Source organism: Chiloscyllium plagiosum, chromosome 40 (genome assembly GCF_004010195.1).
Source record: "Chiloscyllium plagiosum isolate BGI_BamShark_2017 chromosome 40, ASM401019v2, whole genome shotgun sequence".
NCBI classification, from domain to species: domain Eukaryota; kingdom Metazoa; phylum Chordata; class Chondrichthyes; order Orectolobiformes; family Hemiscylliidae; genus Chiloscyllium; species Chiloscyllium plagiosum.
In genome coordinates, this window is record NC_057749.1 from 8,160,865 (window position 1) to 8,184,200 (window position 23,336).

A 23,336-nucleotide genomic window follows, 5' to 3' on the forward strand; every position below is an offset into this window, starting at 1 on the left:
GCTAGCTGCCCCACGTTTTGCAACCTGGTTGTGAAACAGAAACATTTTGTCGGACTGTGCACGGTCCCATTGATGAGCCCTATTCTCTCCCTTCAATCTACGCTTTGATGGGATCAACGCACAGCGGTCAGGAACAATCATGCCCATTCTTTTTTCCTGAGAAGGCTCATGAACCAGTCATCCAGTTTATTCTAGCTAACTGGACGTTGGGATCAATGTGAAGTGGATGCTATCAAACTGACCACTCGCTTAAAAGCGTAACGAATGTTCTTTTCCACTGATTTCACAAGCGAACAACATTCACCCTGTTTTAGAGCAACGGTTAAAATCAAGTCCCATTGAGCCATTAATGGTGTGTCGTCATCTTCACTGTGCACTGAAATGTCTATAATGTGTCAATTCCAACTCCCCGTCTCTCAGTTTCCTAGCTGAGAAGCAATCAGCACAATAGTTTTGCATTTTAGAGTGTATTAATCCTTCTCTTAAAGTAAGGTCATGGTTGACTTCAGATTAATTCTGTGTTGTTCAACCAGAGCCCCCGTGTGATAACTGCTCTCTTTTCCAGCTCACAGTGTTGTGTGATGCACTACAAGTTCTGTCAGTTGCATCCTGCTAAAGAGTAATTAACTGGAATTGATGAGTGCCCACTTTGACAGCATCTCTGTAGAGATGTCCCAGAGTATCTGAAGCCGTGTTGTTCATTGAAGGGTTAATAAGTTGCTTGCTTTGGTATTTGTGAGGTAGTGTTCAGATCTGACGTGTGAAAAAAGAGCTTGCTGTTTCATAGTAAGAAGGAGGCAATATGATTGTAAAATTAAAGCTCAAAAAGATATGATGAAAACAGAGATAACTTTGGTTTTAATAAATCACAGATCGAAGAAGGTGAGGAGTTCACAGCTTTGGTCTTGTATGGAAGAATAAGATATGGATGGTAGACAGTTCTATGAGACTGAGATAAATTCGTAATTTAAAGGGGTTGTGTTCAAAGCGACTGTAGCTCAAAAACTCAGTAGTATACTGTAGCCTTGCAGCATGCGCTGCCATGGGAGTGATCTTGAGGACTTCGAGGTACTGGGTTCACACTTGGATTTGCATTGGGCTGAAGCTTGCTTATTGTCAGCTAAATGACAAAGAGATCGAGATTATTTTTGGAGGGTTTTCACCATAAGCAAGATTTCTCGCCCTATCTTACTAAACTGGTCTCATTAACTACCCACTCCACGTTGCGTATTTTGTGTGATTCCGTTCCCCAATTTGCTCCAGCCCATTCCCAAAACAACTCACCACTCAGCGGACGGCCTCCGAAAGACCAGAGTCCTTAGCCCGCGCCATCCTTAGACGGATGATATGCCCCGGTTAACATTGGTAATCCAGCGTCATCCCTCATGAGTAGCGTAAGGGTATAGCAGTCATTGAAGAAGAGAAATGATAGACTCAGAACATGAACTGTGGGAGGCACAGTGGGTGGTGAGGTTCCCGGAGTGAGTGGGAGCATGGGTGAGCGAGTGGGTGCATGAGTTAGTGAGTGAGTACATGAGTGAGTGAGTGAATGCCTGAGTGAGTGAGTGCCAGAGTGAGTGAGAGCATGGGTGAGCGAGTGAGTGCATGAGTGAGTGAGTGAGTACATGAGTGAGTGAGTGAGTGCCTGAGTGAGTGAGTGCATAAGTGTGAGTGAACGTATGAGTGAGTGAGCACATGAGAGAGTGAGTGAGTGCATGAGTGAATGTGTGAGTGCGCGGTTAGGCCACACAGAGGACATGCAGTGTCTGTTATTTGGGTGGTGAGGGTGAATGAGGAAGATGGCGCGTTCATTACCGAGAGTGGTAGAGCATGATGGGAGCTGGATGCAGTAACAGGGATAGAGTGAGTGTGAGATAGCGGAGAAAAGGTGATGGCACTTGTGTTGACACAGTGGAGAAGGACATTCACCTTCTTCCTACAGTGCTGGGCATGCCCCCCAGACCGCTGAGATTGCGTTGACTTTGGCAAGTTGCTCCAGGAACTCTGGCTCATGTTAAGATGGGGTGGAAATCCGACATCTTTTTCTCCACTAGGGCTCAAATGGCAATGAATGACGTGAGTTTGATAAGACATGACGAGAAATCGAGCATTGAGAATCATTCCACCAGTGCTTCTGAACTGTCTCCCTCCCTATCCAGGCAATGTAGGGGGATTGCAGGTCGTTGTGAGTATTAAATTGTATTTCTTTCCCCCTCTGTCTTCCTCTTTCTCCCAATCCCAGTTGCAGGCTGCAGGTTCTGGAGGTCTCTGGCGGATATGGGACTGTGACCAATCTCAATGCTGGTTTGGGTGTATGGAAAACGGTTTAGTGTTAGATGATAAATGGCAGATCAACCTCCCAGAATGCCCCGCAGCGTAGAATCTGCTCTATCTCCATCAACAGGGAAATACACTACCCTCCTAGATTGGCGTGGACGTGCCGGTGTTGGACTGGGGTGGACAAAGTTAAAAATCACACAACTACCTACCTGACGAAGGAGCAGCACTCTGAAAGCTTGTACTTCCAAATAAAGCTGTTTGGCTATAACCTGGTGTGTGTTTTTTCATTTCAAAGATTGGGATTAATTTTCTTGGAACAGAAGAGAAGGAGGGGGAGGGTTGTAGGTGGCAAGCGGGAAGGGAGAGATCATTGACCGGGGACGTAGAGTTAGAAAGATGCAGGAGGTTTAGAGGTGATGGACAGATTTTTTTTTCACTGAGATGTTGGTGTGAATCTGGAACTGACTTCCTACAAAGAGGTAGAGGCAGAAACCCTTATAATATTTAACAGGTATTTAAATATGCACTTGCAGTGCTAAGGCATACAAGACTAAGTGTTGGATATGGGATTAGAATAGTTTGGTGGTCATTTTTTTGACTGACACAGATGGGCCGAAGGGACTTTTTCTGTGTTTCAGACCACTAAACCTGACATGATGCGCACTTCCCCCAAAAAAGTCACTAAAAGGAAAGGAAAAGGTGATAATCAGGAGTGGGGACTAAGAGGAGGAGGGCAATGGATTGAGGAAGGAATGCGGGGAGAGTGCCCTTGTGAACAACCATGTAGAATCCACACACCAAAGCCATGCCACAGGATGAGAAGGATGTATGTTTAGCACAGCACGCTAGAGCAAAAGGGGAAGGAACTTAGAGTTGAGGGACAAAAATGACAACTTGTGTGTGCAATATCTTTTGGTTCAATACTAAAAGTTGCTTCTTCCCTATGTCTTTTATTCCCTGTAAATGTTCTGTTGTCAGTTAAATTCAATCAGTCAGGAAATAAACCACAGAGGACTGCAACTATGAGAGAACAATGCCCTGTGCTACTTTTTATTAAGGACAAAATGTACCCTTTGAGTCTACTGAGCAAAAACATGTTTTATGAGCTGGCTAAAGTTCATAATCTAGCATGTTTATCAGAATGACCTGATGGAGGACTTTATAATTATGAAGGGATTTATTAGGGCAGACGGAGAGGAGATCTTTCCAGATGACTTTGAGGGAACATAAAAGTAAGATTGTCTTTAATAAATCTAATAGGAAATTCATGAGAAATATCTTTTAGCAAGAGAATGGTTAGAATGTGAAGCTAACTACTGCATGTATTTCAGGGAAATTCACCAGTTATTTGAAAGTGTGATGTAGAGTGTTTTATTTATCTAGATTTTGATATGATTTGTTTTAGAGTTTGGATTTGATCTAGTGACATATGTGTTAGGTCTGTGTGTCTGAAGGGGTTTAATGATTAAGTTGAAGGCATTTCTGTAGCCATGGAGATTTCACTTCAAAAAAATAAAAAATTATTAAAAATTGAAATTAAAATATTTGAAAAGTCTAAGAGAGAGAGAGCGCACTTGGAGAGTATATTTTATGACTGTACAAAATAAACAGAAACAAAACAGAAAGTGAGGAAAAAGGCAAAGCGTGGGTGATAGAATTGTAAAAAAATTTGAGCTTCCTCGCGATAAGGAAATGAAAGAACTTCAGTTGGCTATAAAACAGTTTAGAGCAAAAACGGTAGGTACTAGTTTTAGAGAAAGAGAGAAAGGCACTCAAGATATAAAAAAGAAAGGTTGGACCTAAAAACTGATATCAAGAAGCTAACAGGTTTCCCTTATAATAAGATTTGACATAACAAAGCCAAATGCTAGAAGTTAAATGAAAGATCAATTGCAGTTGTAGGAACATTTCAGGAATCTTCAGAAAAGGAGGCATCAGGGAAAGAAGCAGCTACTAAAATTAAATCACTTAGAATATCGACAAAGGGAATCCGATCATTCTTCTGAGCTTTCATTCTGAGTATTTTATCCCTAAAGAGAAGTTATTTCCTTTTGCTATAAATCAAGGAAGATAAAAAAAAAGATATTGCAAGACATTGGAACACTTCAGGCACAGATGCTGGCTGATGATGCAATGTATCTTCTCAAAGGGTTTAATGAAAGAGAAACTACAAATTGAAGGGACACATAGACGTGCAAAGTCATAAGGCCATAAGATATAGGAACAGAATTAGGCATTTGGTCCATCAAGTCTTCTCCACAATACAATTAGGACAGATATGTTTCTCAACCCCACTTTCTTGCCTTCTAACCATAACGTTTGACCCCATTACTAATCAATAACCTAATTATCTCTGTCTTAAATAGACTCATGATTTGGAGATGCCGGTGTTGGACTGGGGTGTACAAAGTTAAACATCACACAACACCAGGTTATAGTCCAACAGGTTTAATTGGAAGCACACTAGCTTTCGGAGCGACGCTCCTTCATCAGGTGATAGTGGAGGACTCGATGTGATTTTTGGTGGTGTGGTGTTGTGTGATTTTTAACTTAAGTAGACTCAGTTCGGTTGGCCGTCCACAACCCTTTGCAGCAATGAGTTCCACAGATTAACCATCCCATGGCTGAAGACATTTCCTCCTTATCTCAGTTTTAAAGAGTCAAACCTTTACTCTGAGGTTGAGACCTTGGGTCCTTGTCTCTTCCACTAGTAGAAACATCTTTTCCACCTCCACTCTATCCAGGCTTGTCAGTAAGTCAGTGAAATGAAACCAGTCCCATTATATAGAGTTGGATTAAAGAGTGACTTAGTAAATGGAAAAAATATAGTGGGAATAATAGAACAAATGCCTATAGAAGGAATTACTTTACTGTGAGGAAATCATCTGGCAGGTTCAAAAACATTGGCTTTAACAAGGATGGTTTAACAACCAATGGAGGCAGAATAAACAGAAATGTTACAAGAGGAGTTTCAAGGACCAGCCTGAGGAATGGATAGTCGTCCATAAAGTGACAGGTCCATCTGTCTATCATAATGAAACTTACAAGTGGATCATGAAATTCCAATGACAGGTCACCACAAAGACTTTGCAATAATCAAAATCTTTGTGATTCATTTGGTTTCGGCATTATCACAAAAGGTGAGTTACAGTTACTATGATACAGTTCAGTGATGTCTTTGCCCATCATAAACTTAATCTCTTTTCTCACTTGAGTGAATATTTCTAGAATGAGTCTATAATACACTTTCCACATTAGCATCTGGAGTAGCCAAAACAGTTTTGTCCTGAACTACCCCACAAACTGATTTTATAATAGCCTTTTCCCAAATGCATTGCTTCAGCAAGTCAAGCAGGAACTTCCATAAGCATATAAAATACTAGTGCCTTTCCTTAGTTTTAGATCGGGGCCCTAAGCAAACTAGGAAGATCCTCCTGAACAGTTCCTCACAAGCTAGTTTTGGAGCTAAAGGTGTTGCCACTCCCCACATATGTGGCATGATTGGCAAATTTTGACTATATCCATACCTAATACTGTTGTGGTTCTGTTCGCCGAGCTGGGAATTTGTGTTGCAGACATTTCGTCACCTGTCTAGGTGACATCCTCAGTGCTTGGGAGCCTCCTGTGAAACGCTTCTGTGATTTCCTCTGGCATTTGTAGTAGTTTGAATCTGTCGCTTCCGGTTGTCAGTTCCAGCTGTCCGTTCCAGTGGCCGGTATATTGGATCCAGATCGATGTGCTTATTGATTGAATCTGTGGATGAGTGCCAGCTGGAACTGACAACCGGAAGCGGCAGATTCAAACCACTACAAATGCCGGAGGAAAGATCACAGAAGCGCTTCACAGGAGGCTCCCAAGCACTGAGGATGTCACCTAGACAGGGGACGAAACGTCTGCAACACAAATTCCAGCTCGGCGAACAGAACCACAACAACGAGCACCCGAGCTACAAATCTTCTCACAAACTTTGTACATAATAATATCCAATAAAAATGTTTTACCATTTTAGCCAGTATTTCCCTAATCTCCAAGGCATCTCAAATAGTTTCTGCTGGAGGTATCTAACATTTACATGATGGTGACAGTGATGGGCATTTGAAGATTTCCCTTAGGTGTACCGCATATGACAAGAGACCAGAGTTAGCGGAGCACAGATATGGTGGAAGATTGCAGGAATGAGCAAAATATTACAGATAGGGAAGGGGTGAGACCATAGAGGGACTTGAAAATACAAATGAGGACTTACGAATGATGATGGTGCCAATGTTGATAGATTAGCAAGCACAAGGGTGACAGGGTAAAAAAGAAAGCAGAAATTGCTGGAAAAGCTCAAGAGGTCTGGCAGCATCTGTGAAGAGAAATTAGAGTTAGCATTTCAGATCCAGTGACCAGAATTGAGACTTGCTGTAAGTTATCTCAAGGTTAAAGGTAGTAGAATGTGGGAGACCAGGCATGAATGTACTGGAAAAATGGAATCTAGACATGACAAAGATGTGAATGAGACCATCCGTGTTGAGTATATTTTTTCCTTCGTCCGTCGGACGTGTATATCCATAGTTGCTCTTGAAAAGATAGTGGTGCATTGCCTTTTTGAAACATTGCAGTCCATATGCTATTGGTACATCCACAATGCCCTCAGGAGGTTGTTCCAGGATTTTGACCTAGTGATACCAAAAAAAAGTGATATACATCCAAGTCGGGGTGGTGAGTTGTTTGAAAGGGAACCACCTCTTGCTTGTGTTCCCTTGCATCTGCTGCCCTTGTCCTTCTCGATGAGAGTAGCCATATGTTTGGAAGGTGTTTTCAAAGGAGCCTTAGTGAACTTCTGCAGTGCACCTTGTAGATAGTACACACTGCTGCTGCTGAGTGTTGCTGAGTGCGACAATAAGATGGCATTTAGAGGGAGACAATTTTTTTTTAAATAGCAAGTCTGTATCATTCCACGTCCACTCATTTTGTTCCAACAATCAATTCAAGTACAAAATCTGGGCGACAAAGACAAAAAAGATAGATTGAAGCAACACAGAGCCAACACTGAGGTGGAAATACTGAGTAAGAAGGACAACTAAACAGAGTTTCCCATTAGTGGAGAATAACAGCTTTGCTGACTCAGAGGTTTCTCGTTAGATCAATACGAGGTGGGCCATCTTTCAAAGTTTAACAGCTATACAAGGAACATTTTATCTAACAAAGAGCCACCAGTATTTTTCATTACTCTTGAGCTCTTGAGAACGCATGAAAAATTCCTTGGCTGGTTTTAACAATTACAACATGAAAACATGCCATTTGTCCCAAACAGTCCCTGTTGAGATTTAGATTAGATTAGATTACATTACAGTGTGGAATCAGGCCCTTCGGCCCAACAAGTCCACACCGACCCGCCGAAGCACAACCCACCCATACCCCTGCATTTACCCCATACCTAACACTACGGGCAATTTAGCATGGCCAATTCACCTAACCTGCACATATTTGGACTGTGGGAGGAAACCAGAGCACCCGGAGGAAACCCATGCAGATACGGGGAGAACATGCAAACTCCACACAGTCAGTCGCCTGAGGTGGGAATTGAACCTGGGTCTCTGGCGCTGTGAGGCAGCAGTGCTAACCACTGTGCCACCGTGCCGCCCAAACAGGATTTACCCACCACAGGATTGGTAACCTTAGTCCCTTCTGTAAAATATGCCTAAACATTGACATTGACTTAGTCTGTTCATTTTACAACTGAAATGTTGTAAAAGACTGGAGGAACAGAGGAGTATAGAGGTCTTTGCTCACCCATCACAAAAAGCTAACTTCCAAGTTTAGCAGGTAATAGGGAAAGCAAATGGAACGTTGGCCTTTATTTCAAAGGGAATGGAGTAGAAGAATAGAAAGGTTTTGCTGAATCTGCACAAGACACTGCTTCGACTACAGCTGGAATACAGTAACCAGTTTTGATGTCCCTACCCAAGACACTCTAGCTGAAAAATGTGTTGCTGGAAAAGCGCAGCAGGTCAGGCAGCATCCAAGGAGCAGGAGAATTGACGTTTCGGGCATTCCTGAAGAAGGATTCCTGAAGAAGGGCTTATGTCCGAAACGTCGATTCTCCTGTTCCTTGGATGCTGCCTGACCACTTTTCCAGCAACACATTTTTCAGCTCTGATCTCCAGCATCTGCAGTCCTCACTTTCTCAAAGACATTCTAGGGCAAGTACATCAGGTTGAACCCCGTTACCTATAAAATTCTAACAAGACGAAAACAGATGTTGCTTGAACAGCTCAGCGGGTCTGGCAGCATCTGTGAAGAGAAACTAAAGTTGATGTTTCAGGGCCAGTGACCCTTCCTCAGAACTGTTTTGAGGAAGGGTCACCAGACCAGAAACAGTAACTCTGACTTCTCTTCACAGATACTGCCAGACTTGCTGAGCTTTTCCAGCAATTTCCATTTTTGTTTGTGATTTACAGCATCCGCAGTTCTTTCGGTTTTTATCTAGACAGGTTGGATGCAGGAAGGATGTTCTCAGTGGTGGAGGAGTCAGAACCAGGGGCCTTCGTTTAAGGCTAAGGGCTAAACCTTTTAGGACTGAGACGAGGTGACCAGAGAGTGATGAGCCTGTAGAATGCATTACCATAGAAAGTAGTTGAGGCCAAAATACTGGGTTTTAAAGAAGGAGGTAGGTATAGCTTTTGTAGCTAAAGGAATTAAGGGATGTTGGGATTAGGGTATGGAGCTCAATGATCAGCTATGATTATACAAAATAGCTGAGCTAACTCAAGGGACTAACTGGCCTTCTCCTGCTCCTATCTTTTACAAAACTAGGATATGGAAAGATTTTTTTATAAGGAGAGGTTGAGTAGGTTGGGTTTAAAATCATTAGAGTTTAAGAGAATAACAGGAGGCCTAATTGAAGCATATGAGATTGTTAGGGGGCCTTGGCAAAGTAGATATGGAAAGGTTGTTTTCCCTTACGGGAGAATTTCGGATCAGAGGGCATAATCTCAGAATGAGGAGTCACACAGAGATGAGAAGAATATTTTTCTCTCAAAATCTGTTGAATTCTTTATCACAAGAGGGCTCTCAAGGCTGGATTGCTTCCTATTTTCAAAACTGAGATAGACAATGTTTTAATCAGTGAGAGAATCAAGGGTTATGGGCAAAAGGCAGAGAAGTGGAGTTGAGGAATATCAGATCAGCCATGATCTCATTGAATGGTGGAGAAGACTGGATGGGCTGCATGGCCTATTTATGCTGCTCCATCTTAGCCCTTACTCTGAGAGTCCGTTCCCTGATTCTGGATTGCCCCACAGCCTCTCACAACCGGGGGCGAGCATCCATTTTGTATCTACCCTGTCAAGCCCTTCAAGAATCTTTTAACTTTCAATAAGATCACGCCTCATTCTTACAAATTAGAGAGAAAATAGACCCCAGTCTGCTGAATCCCTCCTTACAGGGTGGACCTGCCAACCCAGCAATTAATCTCTAATGCATTAACACGATGTCATTTAATTAGGCCACCATTGGTGAGAAACTCACACACACTTCGCACAAAGCAACAATCAAAATGTCTTCATTGAAAATATATCACTCGTTTTGTTTGTGTGGCTATTTTTAATATCATCTATTGCACTTTTTATTTTTACACAGCTGTCATGACAAAACTTCCATCATTCCTTGATTTAAATTATTAGCTTGTCCAAGAATTGCGGCTTGCAACAATTAATAATGTGAAGTGAATCCATTTTGACAAGTAATAAAACAATGTGTTATTGTCGTGGGACATGAGGACAGCAGTTATTAATGTTCTCTTTTAATTTAAAAGAGAGATATTACTTAGGTTGCCCAAAAGAATTCTATTAATCAACCCTTTTCTCAGTCCTCCATTACAGTATGTTCGGGCTGCAGGATGTGGGGAGTGTGGTCAAGGCTATCAATGCACAATTTTAGGTGGCACACTCCAGAGAGATTTACCCCATTGCATCGATGTTCAAGCAACAAAATTGACAGGAGTTTGAGGGCCATCAGGTTTTTGGGCATTTGGTTGGTCATTTGTGTTTGAAAGTTATATTTAGTATCATGCACTAGGTGAGAAAGGGTATGGGCTCTAAGAAATAGAAAGCTTAAAATTGAAAATGTGGTTTTAAACGCAGCCCACACAGGGTAACTAAAATTGGAAACTTGTTTCTTTTCACAGCTTACTTGCGTGCAGGGATATTGATGTTTTTTTCTTCAATTAATAAGCAATCTTTCTTTCTGGTCTTTTAAATCTATTATCTGCCAAGCTTAATGAAAGCTACAAGCTTGACACTCTTGTAAAAAATGGCAATAATTTCTAATAAACCAACAGCCATTATTGTGACAGAGATCAACGCGATCAATAAACAGCGGTTGACAAATCTGTGGCTGTTCAGAGGCTCCTTTTGTGAATTATATTCTTCCCAGTGATTCTTCACCATTACTGAATGGGAGGAGAGGTCCAAAGCGTGATTAGTCCCTCATCCCTCATTTGCTTTCCCCCATTGCGAAATCAGCTGATATCTCTCCTGCAGCGAACACACGGATTAATGTAGATCTGCGAATCCAAATTCTGCCTATCGATAACAGTTTGTGTGATGGATGATCCTATCTGCATTCCCGCAACACAGTCCTGCAATTTAAGGCAAATTCTATCCCAGTCCATCAAACGGTGAAACCACAAACCACCTGCCTCAGAAGGATTCGAATGAGAAAGTCAATGATGTGAAGGCTGTTACATCCACCTTTGTTCATATAAAGAGACAGGTTTTCTTTCTCTCTGTCATATTATAATGTTTCTTTCCCTCTTTGATGTTCATTAAAGTGACGGATGATGGGGAGAAGTGGCACTCTCCCTTGCTTTATGTCCTTCAGTAATGAATCACAAGGCATTGTCCTTATTACTTGAGCCAGAGGTGGTTTCGATCTGCCACTGCATTCCTCAAATGATGTGTGTTGACCCCAGGAGGAACACCCCCACTGACCTTACCCAGTCGCCAGCCACAGTGTAGGTACTGTATTCCTGGTTCAGGCAGCGTGCAAAGGAAAATGAAAGATTTCCCAACCCCCAGCAAGGCTGGTACACAAAGGGAACAGCATTCAAAGCAGTTCCAATCCAATGTGCTCCGCAATCGCTCTGGCCAATGGGTCTTCTCCACAGTTTCTGAAAGTCAATTTTTTTCTAGAATGTGAGTTAGAATTAGAATTAGAATTAGACTTTAGAATTAAATTTAGAATTTAGATTTAGAATTAGAATTAGAATTAGAATTTAGAATTTAGAATTAGAAATATAATTAGAATTTAGAATTAAAATTAGAATGTAGAATTAGAATTAGAATTTAGAATTTGAATTAGAATTAGATTCTATCGTCACATCTATTCAAATACAGGGATAGAGTGCACAAAAAGGTCTACAATGTTGCCTTTCACCGTACCGCCTTAGGTAAAAAATCTTAGGTACGAGGCAGAAAAATAAGGAGTGGCCCACAGCTTTTGTGTGCTGCCAATCGTAACCTATCAACTCGCTGGACTTTGTTTTTAAGCAGTCCCTCCCAACAAGAGAGGAGGCTGCATTCTACGCTAAACAAGTGGAACCTACTTGGAAAGGTTGACCAGTCTGAGGCTCTATTGTCTGGAAGAAAAGGAGAGTGGCCCGTTAGAGGTCTTCAAAATGGTGGAGAGGCTTTGATAGACAAAAAGCCATGGGTAGATATAAACATAGAGCAATCTAAGACAGCTCTCACTTAAGCATGCTTTTTTTAATTCATTGGCAGGGTGTGGGCATCATTGGCTAAGCAGGCATTTAATGCCCATTCCTAATTGCCCAGAGGACAGTTAAAAGTCAAAACCACATTGCTGCGGTTCTGAAGTCATGGGGGAATTCATTATGCAGGTGGACTGGGAAAATCAGGTCGGTAGCAGATCTCAAGAAAAGGAATTTGCGGAATGTTTACAAGATCGCTTTTTTTGGATCAGCTTGTGATACAGTTTGCTAGGGAACAGGAAATCCTGGATTTAGTGATGTGTAATGAGGCAGGCATGATTGAGGAGCATAAAATGAAGGAATCCATAGAGGCAGTAATCATAATATGATAGAATTCACCCTGCGGTTTGGGAGGGAGAAACTGGAATCAGATGTAACCATATTACAATTGAATTAAGGCAACTACAAAGACATGAGGGAGGAGCTGGCCAGAGTATATTGCAAGGGGAGCCTAGCAGGGAAGACAGTGGAGCAGCAATGGCAGTTTCTGGGGTAATTTGAGAGGCACAGCACTAATTCATCTAAAGAAAGAAGAAGCATAGTGGGGGGAGAATGAGGCAACCATGGCTGACAAGGAATTTTCATCAGAAGCATATTGTTTTCTCTTATCTCCGCTGAAATAACAGCACAGATGCTGGTATTCTGTCACTAAGTCACCCATTATTTACATGTGCACAGTACATGGGCTCTGAGCGGCCAGCTCAGAGTCAGTCCCTAGAGTGAGGAGTATCTCTGAGACTCCTGTTTACATCTGTCAGTCAGGGCTCCCTGATTGTCCCAGGTTAATAACCCCAATCAAGGGCCTCACAGTCAATGAGAGTCAATGTTCCAATCATTACAGTTACCATTCGGCTTGCTTTTATTCCAGATATGTCTGGGATGCAAGTTTCACTTTATGCCATGGGATTTAAATCTGTATCTCAAGACATTAGTCTGGATTACTAGTCCAATAACACATCCATTATGATGTCACCTCCCCAACTGAGGGAGGTTAAATTGTCCTTTATGCAGATGTTGCTTGCAAGTCTCTTTCCCTGGTATGTTACCTACAGTTTTCTATTTAACTCAATCTTATGGGGCAGCACAGTGGCTCAGTGGTTAACACTGCTGCCACACATCACCAGGGACCTGGGTTCAATTCCAATCTCTGGCAACTGTCTGTACGGAGTTGCACATTCTCCTTGTGTCTGCGTGGGTTTCCTCCGGGTGCTCCGGTTTCCTCCCACCATCCAAAGATCTACAGGTCAGGTGAATTGGCCACGCTAAATTGCCCATAGTGTTCAGGGATGCGTAGGTTAGGTGCATTAGTCAGGGTCAAACACAGGGAGTGGGTCTGGGTGGATTACTCTTTGGAGGGTTGGTGTGGACTTGCTGGGCTGAAGAGCCTGTTTCCACACTGTAGAGATTCTAATCTAATCTTACGGCGTGGCCATCACTGACAAAAACAAAAATAGTAACCCACTGAATTAAAAAAAACAACTGCAGATGGTGGAAATCAGAAACAATTGCTGGACAAAACAGAAATTCTGGAGAAGGATCATCGGACCCGAAGCGTTAACTTTAATTTCTCTCCATAGCTGTTGAGTTTTTCCAGCAATTCCTGTTTTCGTTGCTTGTAACCCAAGAAGGTGAGCTGCTTTTGTAAACCATTGCAGTCTGTGTGGTTTGGGGAGCTCCGGGATTATTCCAATGGGAATGAAGGAATGGCACTGTAACTCCAAATTAAAATAGTGTAAAACTTGATGAGGAGCATGGAGTTGGTGATATTCCATGGATTCAAAGCCCTTGTCCTTATAGATGGTACAGTACATGGGTCTGGAAAGTATTTCTGAAAAATTAGCTATGGCAATTGACAGCAGCTCAATCTGTGAATGGTACACGCTTCAGCCACAAAGTACCCATGGTGGATGTTTATGGCTGTCGATCAATTATTGTCACAGATTCTCTAAAAAAGTCCTCCTTCTCCATTTCTCTAGCCACAGAGTGTGCTAATGGGACAAAGCACTTGTCCTGTCACTGTTGTGTGTGGTAGATAGAGACTTCAACAGCATGGAGTTAGCAGGATGTATTGGAGGGATGCCCTGCATTCATCCAACCCCATAGCTGCATCTTCAGTCCATACTATCTATTTGTTATTTTTCTTAAGAACGAGTTCTAGATCCATTGCAGAAAATTAAAACTAAACTTCAGGGACTCAAGCATAACAACAGCTAATGGCTTTGAATGTTGTGTAGTCACTTCATAACAATCAATCAACACACAACATATCTTTTATTTTAAAAAATGAACATTTTAATCCATTTGTACACTCATAACCAATCACTGTCATGCCAACCCTAGCTAAGTTTTGAGATGAGTTTGGTTCACCATGTTTCACAGATGGTCTTTACCTCCTGAAGGTGTTCAGCAACCACCAACCCATGTCATCCCATTACAACTTATTCCCTTATATTCTGCTCTTTGTGTTAACTGCTGAATTTGCAACACTCTCTCATGGGGTCTCTCATCTTTTATTGCTTCAGATCACTCCATACAGAGATTTTGTCTTCTTTAGCCAGATAATTTCAGTCCTCACCCCATTCTCTTTGTTTTTTTAGTGCTTGATTTACTTCTGCTTGGCTTCACACAAAGTGACACAATGTAACTAAAGTAGAAGCAATGAGAAGACAGAATGCAGAGTAGTCATAGAGTCATTGAGATCTATAGAGAAAGGCCCTTTAACCCATCATGCCTTTGCCAGTCAATAACAACCACCTAACTAGTGCTATTGTCCTAGCAATCTGATGGCCTTGTCCTAAGTTTTTAATATATTAATAGGAAAAGGCAGGATAGATAAAGATAAGCTATTTCCATCGGTTAGGGAATCAGGAACTAGGAGTACAGTCTGAAAATTAGGACCAGACGGTTCAAGAGAGATAACCAAAACAGAAATTGCTGGAAAACTCAGCAGGTCTGGCAGCATCTGAGGAACTAAAGCAGAGTCAACATTTCAGATCAATGTTTTTGCTTCTGATTAGGTGACATGGTGGCTCAAATGTAATATGGTTGCCTCACAATGCCTGAGATCCAGGTTCGATTCCACCCTCAGGTGACCATCTGTGTGGAGTTTGCACATTCTCCCCATGTCTATATGGGTTTCCTCCCACAGTCCAAAGATGTGCATGTTAGGTGGATTGGCCACATTCAATTGCTCACAGTGTCCAGGGATGTGTAGGCTAGGTGGGCTAGCCATGGAAAATGCAAGGCTACTGGCATAGGATGGAGGTGGGTCTGGTTGGGATGGTCTTCGGAGAGTTGGTGCAGACTCAATGGGCCAAATGGCCCGCTTCCACACTGTAGGGATTCTATGATTTGCAGCATCTGCATTTCTTTGATTTTTTTTCCATTCACAAGCGATGTTAGGAAGCACGTGTATACACAAAGAGTGGTAAATGTTTGGAACGCTCTTCCACAAAGAGCAGTGAGCACAGGTTGATTTGTTTGCTTTAAATCTGAGATAGATTTTGGTTTGCTGAGTAAAGATAATAAGGGATATGGGCAAAAAGCAGGTATTTGGAGTAAGGCCACAGGTCAGTCATGATCTCACCGAATGGCCTACTCCTGTTCCTATGTGCCAAAACTCCAAAGATTTGAGTTCAAACCCTGCTATGGCAACTGGGAGAATTTAAATTCAAGTGTACAAAATAATCTTGGAATAAAATGCTGGTCTTGTTAATGGAGCCATTTCATTGTTGTTTAAATTGGTTCTCTGTTGTCTTCAGGTGGAAAACCGTTGGCTCTCTTTATGTGGTCTGGTCTTCACAAGATTCAGTAATGTGGCTGTCTCTTAAATGCCCGTGCCCACAAGCCAATCAGGTCTATCAAATTGCTGCTGAAAAAAACACGATGGGTCTACTTACTCAGGAGGGCCTGCAGTGGGGCAGGTGGATGGCCCACCACCACCTTTGCAAGGGTAATGTGGGATGAGCCATTGAATTTTAAAAAAGCAACCATTAATTATTCAAATTTGCTTTTCCATTGTTGTGAGCATTTATTTTAATTCCATGTTGTGCACTTCATTTCTAAATAGGTCACAAAATGTCAACTCTGACAGGCTTAGCTCATTTTTTATACATCAGTAATGGCGTCAATAGTCATCTGAATTGACCAAAAGGGTTTGCTGTCTTCAGATGAAAACAGACAAATTGAATTCCACTTCACTTAACTAAAATGCCCAGAATTATTGCGCTTACTTCTATCGGATTACGCTCATTTGCTTTTTACAGTAAAAAAAGTCCATGAATTAAAGTCTTCATACAGAAACCTGTCATACAATGATGTGCTCCTACCAGCCCCATTTTCCTATTGATAGCCTCCTTAAAACAGACCAGTTTTAAAATTTCATTAGAGTAACAAGTGAGATCAATTGAAAACATGGTGCTTTTTATGATAATAGCATGTTCCAGAACGTGTCACAGACAATTAGATATTTTTGAAGCCTTTGACATCCCGTTGTAATGTATGATATTATTAGATTAGATTAGATTAGATTACATTAGATTAGATTAGATTACATTACAGCGTGGAAACAGGCCCTTCGGCCCAACAAGTCCACACCGACCCGCCGAAGCGCAACCCACCCATACCCCTACATTTACCCCTTACCTAACACTACGGGCAATTTAACATGGCCAATTCACCTGACCTGCACATCTTTGGACTGTGGGAGGAAACCGGAGCACCCGGAGGAAACCCACGCAGACACGGGGAGAACGTGCAAACTCCACACAGTCAGTCGCCTGAGGCGGGAATTGAACCCGGGTCTCAGGCGCTGTGAGGCAGGAGTGCTAACCACTGTGCCACCGTGCCGCCCACAAATGATATGTTATGGTCCAGACCAAACCCTTTCAAAATATTTTAGAAGGTAGCCTAGCTACTTAACTTTTACTTATTTTGAAGGCAGATCATAAGCAGCTGTTCCAGATAGGATGCAACTTGTCAAACTACTTGACGTTAAGCAAAACACAGTTTATTTAAGTACTGTAGTTAAAATACAATCAAAGAAAGAGAAATTTAGAATAACGTAACTACTGGAAAACATAACTGAATAATAGATACAGTACCTATTACTAATTAACTGTTCCAATATAGTAACATCTTACGAACACATCCCTTGGCAAAAAGGCAAATTCAGACACAGATTCTTGCATGCAATTCTCCAATCCAGGAGGGAAAACATCAAGAGAAAATTCAGATGAGTAGCAGCCAGGAGACAGTCACTGAAGCTCTGGCTCTTTTGAGACCCCCAAAGACTTCTGCTCTTAACCTAAACCTAAAAATAAAAAAAAATGAGAAAGCCTGATCTGGGGGAGCTGGCCACACCCAGTCTGCTTCCATTGGTCTAATTTACAAATAACCCCAAGGCCTCAGAAATCATTTACTTTCTGAGAGACAGTTCCGTGCCTCACTTCAGAAACAAAACCAAGACAAAATAAAGTGATAGTTGTCACAGATATGTTGCGGTCAATTTCCTTATAGAAAGCTCCCATAAGCAACAATGATCAGATAGTCTGCTTTAAAGTGTTGTTTGAGGGAATCTCAATGTTCTATGGTACTGCAAGTGAACAGATGAGGAGCAAGGGGCTTCAACTCAGAAGTATTATGGTGCCAAATCTGGTATAAGAGTGTAACTGCAGCATGACAGGTTTACATAGACTATTTCCATTTAAACATATGGATGTAGCAATTGAAGTTAGAAAAGGAACTGACAGAAAGGTGAGAGGCAACAATTACATTTTGTAGACTGAACGATTTCAAATGGATTGGAGATCATTTCCATTTTTGACATTCGATATATAAAATCCAAATAAACTTAACTTATTCAGTGTTTGCAACAAGATTAAGTGATAATTATTGTCTAAAATTAGCTGTTAAGTGCCTAGTACAGATTTGAGTATCTGAGCTACCCATTGTGTTTTTGTTTTGCATCAGAACTGCTGTGAAGTGAATCAGATTGCAACTAAAAATAAATTACCAAGGTGGCCATTTGAGGTACTTGGTAATGGTCTTGCTTCTGGGTTGAAAGGCAGTTCAGAGTACAGTGGGAATCCTGAGTGAGAGGATATGCTTATTCTTAGTGCTCAATCAGGTGAATCCTGTGGTACTAATGAGAAATGATCCCAAAGGCACTCCAAACAGCCCCCAAAACTCAATCAAAATGCTCAAAAATGTTCATTATGTGTGTGTGGGATCTTGCTATGCACAATTTGGCTGATGTGTTCATCTCAACTGCAACAGCTGATGCACTTTAAGATCCAGGCTGTTCTTTCCTCACAACACATTAGTCAACAGCATCTTCAAACACCGAGTCTCAAACCAAGTTCTTGTTCATTACTGTCCTCATTATTTGTTCAGAGCTAGAATCTAATCAAAGCAAATATCACACTGTGCTCTTTAAGTGATTATAAAAATATAATTTCACCAAATTAATAATGCACATTCTATTCAGACCTCTCCAGTGCACCTCATGGAGAAGTGATAATAGTGTAGAAAATAGCATTTACAGTTAAAGGGACAGTTATTTGAGTGTATTAATTCTGCCTGATGGTTTTTAAGACCAGGTTTAATTAAAATGGAGAGTGAATCATGTAAACATTTATCCTGCAGTGCACATTTGCAACAGTCGTCAGTGGAAGAGTTTATAAAGTGTTGCACAAAAAGAACCAGCCCAAAACTACCCTATTAGATGTAAACAAAACCATAGCAAAGTTACGAGAAGAAAAGATACCATTCATACTACTGTGTCTGTGCTGGATTGGAAAAAAGCGAGCTGCCTGTTCTAATCTCACTTTCCAGTCAATAATCTTAATGCCCTTATGAGAAAGTAAACAATAACTTGTGGATGAGAAAACAGAGCAGAATGCTTGCCTTTGCTTCAATATGATCAATGGTTTCTCCCTGGATATTCAGTGGTTAAAAGTGATTCAATTTGAAATAGCTGGCCTGTATTGTCCTGTGTCTATTCAATTATTGGATAATGTTACTCAGTCAAGTGCCAACCATGGTGTTGCACTCATTGGTGATCAGGCTACATGTTCACAGCAAAACAAAAGAAACCCTATTCACTCCTACTTCAGTGTGACTTATAAGGAGAGGCTGGATAGGCTGGGACTTTTTTCACTGGGCGTTGGAGGTTGAGAGATTACTTGAGAGAGGTTTATAAAATCATGAGGAGTATAGATAAAGTGAGTGGCAGGTGACTTTTCCCTAGGATGGGGGATTTCAAGACTCAGGGGCACATTATTAAAGCAAGAGGGAAAAGCTTTTAAAAAGGCATGCATGGCAACTATTTTTACACAGAAAGTGGCTCATGTGTGGAATAAACTGCCAGAGAAAGTGATGGATGTGGGTGCAGTTACAATGTTTAAAAGACATTTTGATAAGTTTATGAATAGGAAAGGCTGGGATATGGGACAAGATCAAACAGGTGGAACTAGTTTAGTTTGGAATTACAGTCAGCATGGACTGGTTGGACTGAAGGGTCTGTTTCCATAGTGGTACGACTCTATGACTCTATGCCATCGCCAGTACACCACCTCCCTGTCAGCTTAACGATCTAACATCACTATGAACATAACTCCTTACACACATGCTCAGTGGCTATTCTTCAAGTCAAGGTTTGGTTGCACTTTATACACAATTACCTCTTACAGAACATTGAGGCCTTGAAGGAGGATGTTCAGCCCATCGTGCCAGCTCTTTTAAAGTTCAATCTAATTGGACACACTTGTTTTTTAAGAAAGCTCTAATAGTTATAAGCCACTGTCTTTTAATTCTCCACCATTGCATTGCCACGTTGGTAACTGTGACACATTTGGTCAGCTTTTCTGTTGTGATTTATTGATCTTGTATGAATGGGATGCCTTATGGACAAATGAGCCACTGTGACAAGTCGTTAGGCACCAGTGTGTAAAAAGGACTAATTGTTAGCGGCAAAAACTGAAAGAATTGTGGATGCTGTAAATCAGAAACAAAAACAGAAATTACTGGAAAAACTCAGCAGGTCTGGCATCATCTGTGGAGAGAAAACAGAGTTAATGTTTCGGGTCGAGTGACCCTTCCTCAGAAATGTTAGAGGTGTTGTACTAATGGAAACATATTTGCCAGACATGATTTTTTCCCACAGAATGCAGCCATCTACATCTTCATGTATGCCGAATGCAAAGATGCATTTTTAAAATGATGTATGTCATTGTAAGGTACTTGCGTACAATGGTGAAGAATAATTGATCAGGCTCTTTTTCAAGAAGTTGATGGTCCTTTAAATTGGGCCGACTGCATCTTTCGCACCCCTGACCTTCATCGCTCCACTATCGACTTTTCTTAAATTCTGAAACCTTTCCCTCTATCTTTAACTCTCCCCACCCCTTTCCAGATGCTGCTTTTTTTGGCCAGTCTTCTAGTCACTTGCTCTAAAAGTTTCTCAAGTTACTCGCTGTCAAATATTGTTTGATAATGCTCCTGTGAAATATCTTGGGACTCTAAATGGCACTATATAAATTCAAGTTATTGCCAGTCAAACAGAACTTCAAGCCTGGTGTGGAACTCAAATCCAACTGAAAAATCTCTTCAGTGAAGCTTAAATGTACAAACGTAGACCAGACATCAAACGTACTTTTGAAAAGGAGGTCATGGGGTTAATCTAAATTTCCAGTGTAATTTTCCAGCAGTGGGAATGTTATAAAAATATGTATTAATGCCAGTCTTCATACAGGTAACAAATTTCTTCATTATGAATATACTTAACCAACTTATTCACACGTGCTCCAACACACCTTTGGAGCACGTTGGACTCAAACCCAGGTCTCCTAGATCAAACCCTACCACAACAGCCCCTTAGTCCACCTTAACCTGCTGACTATGAGCCAATTTGGGGATCAAAGCAAATCGTAGTTCAGACCGTGTGCGGACCCATGTATAAAATAGGAGGTCTAATGATGTGTAGATTAGACGGATTATCCATGTTGGGAAGGGTCACCCGAGCCGAAACGTTAACTCTGATTTCTCTCCATAGGTATTGCCAGACCTGCTGAGTTTCTCCAGCAATTTCTGGTTTTGTTTCTGATTTCCATTATCTGCAGCTCTTTCTATTTTATCCAGTGGATTGCAGTGGCTTAACCCACTGTGGTACTCTGCCAGTAACCATGACCAATGCAATGGGAGTTAATGGCTCAACCCTCGGAAACAAGGATGAGAAGACTGATGGAAGACTTTAAGTGCCTCTGAGCGCTCTTTCACTGATGAGCAACTGCAAATATAGCGCAACCAATGTCAAGAGCTGAAAGACACCAGAGGAGATCAATCCAAAGGTAAACTGCTCAGTATTTAAATGCCTGGGCATGTGGAATCATAGAGTCATTGAGTTGCCCAGCATGGAAATAGACCCTTCAGTCCAATCGTCCATGCTGACCAGATATCGTAAACTAATCTAGTCCCATTAGACAGTGATTGGCCCATATCCTTCTATTCTCTTCCTATTCATATACCCATCCGGATGCCTTTTAAATGTTGTAATTGTATTATCCTCCACCACTTCCTCTGGCAGCTTATACCCCACACAGCACCTTTTGTGTGAAAAAGTTGGCCCTGAGGTCTCTTTTGATTCTTTTCCCTATTATTTTAAACCCTATGCATTCTAGTGTTGGACACCCCCACCCTGGGAAAAAAAAACCTTGAGTATTCACCCTATCCATGCCCCTCATGATGTGGCCAGCAGAGAAAAAGCAGAATGGTGTGTTGTTTCCCTGGTGCCAGGGTCAAGGATGTCTCAGAGAGGGTGCAGAATGTTCTCACAGGGGAGAGGGGCCAGCAGGAGGTCATTGTCCACATTGGAACTAACGATATAGGAAGGGAAAAGGTTGAGACTCTGAAGGGAGATTACAAAGAGTTAGGCAGAACTTTAAAAAGGAGGTCCTTAAGGGTAGTAATATCTGGATTACTCCCAGTGCTACGAGCTAGTGAGGGCAGGAATAGGAGGATAGAGCAGATGACTGCATGGCTCAGGAGCTGGTTTATGGGAGAAGGATTCACATTTTTGGATCATTGAAATCTCTTTTGGGGTAGAAGTGACCTGTACAAGAGGGACGGATTGCACCTAAATTGGAAGGGAACTAATATATTGGCAGGGAAATTTGCTAGAACTGCTTGGAAGGATTTAAACAAGTACGGTGGGGGAGTGGGATCCAGGGAGATAGTGAGGAAAGAGATCGATCTGAGACGGCTACAGCTGAGAACAGAAGTGAGTCAAACAGTCAGGGCATGCAGGGACAAGGTGGGACTAATAAATTAAACTGCATTTATTTCAATGCAAGGGGCCTAACAGGGAAGGCAAATGAACCCAGGGCATGGTTAGGAACATGGGACTGGGGTATCATAGCAATTGCAGGAATATGGCTCAGGGATGGGCAGGACTGGCAGCTTAATGTTCCAGGATACAAATGCTACAGGAAGGATAGAAAGGGATGCAAGAGAGGAGGGGGAGTGGCATTTTTGATAAGGGATAGCATTACAGCTGTGCTGAGGGAGGATATTTCCCGGAAATACATCCAGGGAAGTTATTTGGGTGGAACTGAGAAATGAGAAAGGGATGATCACCTTATTGGGATTGTATTATAGACCCCCAATAGTCAAAGGGAAATTGAGAAACAAACTTGTAAAGAGATCTCAGCTATCTGTAAGAGTAATAGGGTAGTTATGCCATAGTGTTAAAGGTTGAGATGGAGAGGAATTTCTTAAGTGTGTACAAGGTAACTTTCTGATTCAGTATGTGGATGTACCTACTGGAGAAGGTGCAAAACTTGACCTACTCTTGGGAAATAAGGCAGAGCAGGTGACTGAGGTGTCAGTGGGGGAGCACTTTGGGGCCAGCAACCATAATTCTATTCATTTTTAAATAATGATGGACAAGGATAGACCAGATCTATAAGTTGAAGTTCTAAATTGGAGAAAGGCCAATTTTGACGGTATTAGGCAAGAACTTTCAAAAGCTGATTGGAGGTAGATGTTCGCAGCTAAAGGGACGGCTGGAAAATGAAAAATGAAAATGGGAAGCCTTCAGAAATGAGATAACAAGAATCCAGAGAAAGTATATTCCTGCCAGGGTGAAAGGGAAGGCTGGTAGGTATAGGGAATGCTGGATGACTAAAGAAATTGAGGGTTTGGTTAAGAAAAAGAAGGAAGCATATGTAAGGTATAGACAGGATAGATCGAGTGAATCCTTAGAAGAGTATAAAGGAAGTAGGAGTATACTTAAGAGGGAAAT